Below are 8229 nucleotides of genomic sequence, written 5' to 3'. Positions count from 1 at the left end.
ATATTTGGGCCTACTAGAATGGTTGTCGAGAGTTGGGAGGAGAGAAGGAACGCTACAGATCGAGAACCATGATTTCTCTCTGCTGCTGCTGCTGCCATTGATGAAGATGAAGAACACGAAGAACGGACTCGCAGAAGCAGTCGTTTATCAACAGTGTCTAAGACGCACACCCGTGGGTCGTAGTTCTTCGTACAACAGCAGTTATCATTTATGGTTCTTTTTGTAACAACTGAACAGCGCCTTTGCAACAGTTATTTCTGTTGCTATTTTTCTGTTCAATTGTTTTACTCTTTTTTATCATTTGTAAACAACTTTTTGAGCAATAAATAATTATTTTGAGAGCATTTTTACTATGATGAGTTAAAACCCAACACTGGGACGACGGAGGAGGCCAAACTTCATACTTTGGGTAATTTTATTTAATTCTATATTTACTTTTTGCACCAATTTTAATTGAATTAAGATTTTAATTAATTATTTGTGATTTCATTTGATGGTTTATGCTTAGTCCTAGGGATTTTTGATATGCCATGCTTAAGAAATACAAGTAATATTTTATAAAATCTATCTTGGCAATAAACTAGAGTTAAGATTTGTTTTGTTTTGAACTATAATCGCCTAGAATTAAATTCTGAACCACTGGAAAATGAAAAATGGCCGAATCTTTAGTCCCAGTAACTCTCGCCCATTGTGACAAATATTGTGTATATATTTTTATTTTTAAATCTTTACAAGTCCAAGCAACGAACTTTTACTACCACTTTCAAAATTACAACAATGCAAGATCAGATCACCCAACCACGATAAAAGTAGTATCGGTCTGGCTTCACAATCCCAATGAAGTCTTTAAGTCGTTAACCCGAATTTAGAGAAGAAACTCAAGGGTTAATGGAGATCGATTCTAGCGAGAGCACTAGTAGCACACAGACATGTGGGGATTGGGTTTCTCTCAAGCTAGATGTCTCCTATATATAGTCTTCAAATCAGGATTTTTCCGTAGGTACAAAGCAATCCATATTCACCGTTAGATGAAAACCTGATTTATATTCAAGCTAATATTTCTCAAATGTTAGATCGAAATCATAGCTTGTCACACACACTTCGTAAACGTCTACTGGGTTCGTGAGAACCATGCCCAAACGTGTACGCATATGTTGGTTCATTCACAATAAACCAAAAGGTTAACCATAAGTGCATTTCATATTAACCATGTTCGTATTTACTATAACTAGTTCAAATGACTCAAATGAACCTAGTTAGAGAGTGATTAATTGCTATGACACAATTGAATCAAAGATGATACGATTCAATTGAATCGGCTCATGAACATTATAGCCACGATTTGCATAAAACATTCCTTAGCAATTTAATGATTCATATTCAGAGCTCATCTTTAGATCATAACCTATTAAGTTCACAAACAAGTTCGCGGACTTAATTAATTGGATTGAGTTTTCCAAACTCAGCAGAATTTCTCTGGAAGAGAAGTTCCGCCAGTTCGCGGACTAATCAGCAAACGATTTTTTTCGAAATCCCAGCAAAATTCTCGGGATGAGAACTTCCGTCAGTTCGCGGACTTGGCAAGCCAATTCCACAATCCTACCGATTCCACTTGCTCAACAAAGTTCAAGAATTTCGGATCAAGTAATATGGTTATGTTATATAAACTCTACATTCCAATCATCGAAACATTCTCAGAGGACGTTATTTAGTTGTTATTCACAACCTTTCTCGTCAGAGCAATTTCCAAAGACAATTGAAATGTTTTCATGACTTTCGTCACTAGGTAAAGATAAACTCGATCAAAGCGAAACGCTTTACCAACACACGATTTCGAGAATCAAGATAAGCATTGAATTATTCAGCTCGAAATGTTAAGTGTGTATGATCTAGTCAATATATATAGCATACGACTTACGTCTCAAGAAGTAGGAGAAGAATAAATAGACTTTCGAGTGATAGATAAGTTCAAGTCTCCACATACCTTTTTGTTGATGAAGCTCCACGGTTCCTTGGTGTAGACCTTCGTCGTTGTATGATGAATCGGCATGAAGTCCTTGAGATTACTACACTTTCCTATCCTAGTCCGAGACTTAGCTAAATAGGCTAGAAATCAAGACTTATAGTTTTGATCACTAACATTGACAAACATGCTTCATATAGCAACGCATGCGAGGTTGACCGAGCTATGCTCTTAACACTAACGATGTTAACGTCATAGCCGACAGAAGAACTTTAACATGAAGAGCCCTATACCTCTCGCATGTCAAATCCAACAATCGGACATAAGATTCTCAACATCATTCTCTGCAAATACCAAAACATATTATAATAACTTTTGAAAGTAATTTAAAAGAATAGTAATCATCCATGTATGAGATATGGGTTGCCCTAATCCGGTATATACGGTAATAGTGCACAAGACCAGGATATTAGATTGAAATAAATTAGTTATAAGTTTTGGGCGCAACACATCTCACACCAATCAAAAGGAAAATTCTCCCTTTCATGCTAACAATAAATAAAAATGGTAACCACTTTCCAGTCAATGGAAAGAATCACTTTTGAAAATAAGTAAATACTCCCAAAACACAGATATCTGTTGTTTCTGAAGATCCAAGCCCATCCCAAAATGTAAAAGAAAACTAATTTGTATTACACATAGATAATACATGCATACACTACCATATAGTAACAAAGATATGCACAGTTTTCACAAAAGATAGATTTGTAAAACAATAATGAATACATGAGAGTTCGTTATCGATTCCCACCTCTTTTGATGAGAAACCTCGCAAGCCTTGAAATCCATAATCTACTGGTTCGTTGGTTTGTCCTTTAGATCTATCTTTGTTAATTAAGATTAATTGTTAATCACACAAGCACTCTAAAGATTAGACAAAAGGCTCATAACATAATCTCATACAATTCTCTAGTTAAAAGCAAAATGAACTATCTAATGGTTCTACGCCCTATTGTTCTACACCTTTTCAGTATCTATCTTTAGCATATCTAAAGTTTACTAATTAGATTATATTAGTTCTATAGTTCATTAGATATGTCTTAAGAATATTTACAACTTTGTAAAAGGAACTAAAGGTTAATTCACACCATAAAGTCCAATATATCAAAATAGGAAAACTATTCCTAAGCCCAAGTCCACTGCACATGTCCAATTACTTAAGTCCTGGTCCATCTAAGTCAACTGACGGTCAATGGTCACACTAACAGTCAAGGTAAACTTAACAGTCAACGTCTAAGTCTAGGTCAAAGTCCGGTCAAATGTAAATCCATCGGTCAATAGGTCAAGGTCAGGTCAACTGGTCAATTCTGGTTTTGGATCACTGAGCCAGTTCTGAGTCGAACCGATTCAACTCAGTTTGATATCCTAAGTCAGCTAAGGACAGAGTCAGACAAACAATCTGACTAGGATGACTAATGGCCTAAAAACAAGAAACAAAATCTCAAACAATCAAAACCATAAACATAAATTCCAAAAGATTAAATCTAGAAGAAGCAACTTCTTAGTTATATCTTACACTAACTCTAACTGCAACCTTGCTTACATGTTCACTCAAATCTCTTAACAACCACACTAATACTAATAGTTGCTAAACTTCCACCGGCTACAACTCAATCTCCTCTTTACAGGTTTAATAATTCTTTATACCCATCCCTACCAGTTCTTTATAGTATTCACCCTTAACCCCTTGTAGTTCACTTCTAGTCTAAAGTACATCATGACTTCATGTTATACTTATCTCAATCTCAGTTCAGCACCACTATCGTCGATCACTTCAGTTCAACTCATTTCTGTTACAATATCATTTCCACTATCACTACCTGCAAATTCAGTTTATATCTCACTCAGATAATACTCATCACCAACATACTTCATACACATTTAAGCTCCCTTGCTTGCACTGAAAAACACTACCATAATCTCTTCCATGTCTTGCATACATTATGTCACAATTGAACACCTAAACTGCAACACTCTCTTCAATACATATATCCATACATTCATCACACCATCATCTATCAGTTAAGAACAATTCACTTCAGAGCCGCATCTGTATTCTAATCTAAGTCTTGTAAGCTAATCCAAACATCGCCTGCAACCCAAGCACCAGTTCCATTCTTTAGCCTACATTCATCTAATTTAAGTCTTCAACAACACTCACTTCAACTCAAACAACCTTGTACATTCTAACTCAGGCCATAACCTCAACCGCATATTTACCTCATAACCATTTCAGTTCGCAACTTCATCAACAACTGCAATGTCAACACCAAGTAACACTTCCCTGTAACTTCGAACACCAACATCCCATTACTAACTTCAATTACATCCCTTTACCACAACCACTGGACACTCTAAACTTAAGTTCAGGTAACTCTATTATCTTTTCCACTCAACAGCTCCCAACTTCATCATCCTCAAGTCACAGAACCGTATCATTAATCCACCAATCTACACAATTCACACACCATATCACTACCAGAGTCTCAGCTTCATTTTTATTCTTCTCAAGTCAGCAGTCTTGTAATTCCAATCCAGTAACTAACAACTTCACCTGCCATCTGTAATTGTAATATAGTCAACTCAACAAACACAACCCATCCATTTGCAACTTCCAACACGACTAGCAGCACTAGTTCAGTAGAAACAGTCTTCTTAGCAGAACCTTAAAATCAACACTCAACTTCAATTACCTCTAAACAATTCATCTTCTTCATCTGCTGATTCCGATTTAAACACCCTAATTCACAAGAACCCTAACTTCCGGTTGATTCAGGGAAGAACATAAACCCTAATTTTCTATGAAATCAAAATTGAACTTCATAAATTTATCTACACTTCAATATACAACAAACCCACTCTATAATCGATCAAAACAGACAATTTCATAAAGAAATTTCAATCAAAAACGAAACCCTAACTCTGCTTACCAGAATTCTGCTTTTCCAGAACTTAATCGACAACAGCAGCATCATCTTCTTCCTCAGATCAACATGCTACTAAGATTATTAAGAATATCTCATACTAAATCAACCTCAAACCTTCGGAATCGAGACCAACAGAGAGGAGAAGAGAAAAGACAGAGAAGAAGAAGAAGAAAGAAGAAGAAAGAGAAAGAAGAAAAGAAAATGAATTCTCTTCGACACGTCTTGGTGAAGATAAGGCCAACGAAAATACTTTAGGCACACAGAAGATTGATACGGGTAGCCAAGAGGTCTACGCCCTAATTACTATTTTACCCCTTCATACTTATCCGAAAATATCTTTTTCATCAAGTGTCCGAATGACACATTCGAGTAGTCTATTTCGCGTAAATTTTCGCGATCTATTTGATGGTACTAATTTTGTATCTAGATCGTTGTTAGATTAATTTCTATTAATTAATATTCGTCTTTAATTAATCGAGTCATTAGCGGCTTAATCGTCTGTTGATCATCGCTAGACCAGTCAAATAGCGTTGACGAGCGTGAGGGTCCTTACATTATCCCACCTTATACATTTTCGTCCTCAAAAATCATATCATCCTTCTAGTCTTCAAAATGATGAGTGCCAAATATTGTATATATTTATCCCTTTTTGTTGGCATTTTAACTCATCTTTTGTGCATTAATTCTACATATTATCCCATATTCTGTATTTTCATTGTTTTCAAGAATAAATATTTTTATTAATTAATTTTGCATTTTTAGGTAATAAATAAAGTCTGGATGAGTCGTGGAGCGAAAAGAGCAGAAAAGTAGTGAAAAGCCGGGAGAAATTACGCAAGGAAACCGCGAAGAATGGTGCGCACAACCTCATTTTCTACACACAAAAGCGCCTCCGTTCTCAGCCATCAGATCATTTCTCAGAAGCATCCGACGGTCGCTCCTTCATAGATCATCAAAATCGGAAGTCTCTGCCAAGCACCACAGCGCTGAAATTCCAAGCCTTCAGATTAGATGGTAGTTGAATCCAACGGTCGCTCCTATGCCTGTGCATCAACTCCCGATGATTCCGCCTTACACTACAGTACCTATCTCCATCTGGTGCCGTTAACTTCGTTGCACCTCAGAATCCGACGGTCGCTTCACACATCCTTCCATCTATCCGTTCGATTCCACTCAGATCCAATGATCCAACATCTAAGCTTCGCAAATATCGAACTTGAGGTCTCCGCCTCACACCATAGCAAAACATACCCTATTCCCAACCAAACAACCCCTAATCCTAATCCCATCGAGCTCTTCCTACTCATCTTCCCAAAACCAGTTCACCACAAACACCCGACAGTTGCAGAGCCTGCAACTCCACCACCTCCACTCTCTGCCGCTGTCGCTTACACCACAACCACACCACACCGTACATCACCACTCCATCCCAAGTCTCTCCCTTGTCTCGTTTCTAGCATCTAACTAGGTGCTACAAGCTAGAACAGTGAGAAGCTAGGGTTTCACCAACAGCGAGGAGAAGACACAATTGAGGGCTGGAAAAGCTTCAGAAGAGCAGAGGGGACATACCCAAAGCATGGGTCGAGTCTAATTGCATCAGAGGGTGAGTTAATTTCATTATTTCTCGAAACCCTAATTGTACTGTTGAGTGAAGATATTTGGGGAAAATGGGTGTAAACCCTAATTTGCTAATTTGGGTATAAAAGGGGATGTGTATGAGATGTTAAAACTGGTTCTTGGACTAGCCAAGTTTCCACCCAATTTGGGTTAGGTTAATTCCAATGTTAAATTGCACTGTTAGTTTTTAATGTGTGATGCTCCTGTTAACTTTCATTGCTCCTGTTAGTTGCATTTTTACTCTTAATTGCATTTGTTCTTGTTCTTGATTTTAATTCTCTGTTTATATTAATGTTTGTCATGTTCTAAACCATCATGCTAGGGACTTGATAAATACCTAATTTCTTATTGTGTAGTACATTGATCATATGGCTTTAGAAGGTTAAGCAGGTTTAGGAAAAACTTGAACTTAGTTCATCATCACCTCACTTTCACAATGTATGCCAAGTATACTTTGTAGTTAGGTTCATGAGCTGTTGAGAAGCTGCAACTCAAGCTGAATTCATAATCCCTTGACTAGTTGTGCTGTAGAAAGACAATTAGTGCTTTGGAAAGAATACCATAGTTGTGTTTAACTTTCTATAGGAGAATACATAATAAAAGTCAGAGTGAATTCAACCCCTAGTTCCCATCCATAATCAACCTTCCCTGTCATCCATAAATCCATCTTCAACTGTTAGTCTTGTTTTCTTTCACTTGTTTGTTTTACCTGCATTTTCTGTTTTGCATTTTCTTTACTACTTGCTTCCCCTCCTGCCACTTCTGTTGCATTTCTTCTACTGTTGCAATTGCTGCTGCAGCACTTGTGCTGCTGTGCTTTCCCTTGCTGCTGCCAATCCACTTCTGTGGCTGTTGCATTGCTGCTGCTTGCTTTGCTCTCCAAGGCTCACTTCACAACTGAGTCCAAGGCCCTAAGCCCAATTCACAGTTGAACTGTTGAGCCCAAAGCTCAAATCAGTTCACTGAAACAAAGCCCAGCTTTCAAAGATCAAGCCCAGTTTCTAAAACCAAAGCCCAATTACTGTGAAAGACCATTTCACTGTTAAGGTGAAATTGAGCCCAAAGCTCAATCAAAGGACCAAAGCCCATTTGCACTTCAAAGATAACTGAGCCCAAGCTCAGTTCATTTTATCTTTAACAAACTCACTAAGCCCAATTCATTCAAAGGGCATTCAAACCCATTAGCACTCAAAGCCCAATCTAAGCCAAAAGGCTTCTAAGCCCAAAGCAAACTAGAAACCCAATTAGCTAAAACACTTCCGAAACACACCCGATCTCTGTGGATCGACCCGTACTTGCACGAGCTACAACTGACGACCGTGCACTTGCGGTATTACTGTAGGCCCGTTTTCATTGCATCATTTTTACACACTAGTCCGGACCTGCCACAAAACTCCCCATCTTATAGAGAAATACTATCTCTCGACTAAATGCAAGTACTACCCATACTTACAACGCGCGAAAACTAACTCATTTTAAATGAGTTTCAAAGCAGAAAGAAATAAAACACAAGCCTATTCTGTTTTCTGTAACTAAATTTTATATTTTGTGGCTCTAGGTTCGGTAGACTAATTTCTATTTCATAATAAGATTGTCTCTAAGCCCACCATGTTGAATTAAATTCTAACAAATAACTAGGTCTAAATTCTTATCACTAAATCT

Source organism: Papaver somniferum, chromosome 5 (assembly GCF_003573695.1).
Source record: "Papaver somniferum cultivar HN1 chromosome 5, ASM357369v1, whole genome shotgun sequence".
NCBI lineage: Eukaryota > Viridiplantae > Streptophyta > Magnoliopsida > Ranunculales > Papaveraceae > Papaver > Papaver somniferum.
The sequence above is the reverse complement of the archived record's forward strand: the minus strand, read 5'-3'. Positions refer to the sequence as shown.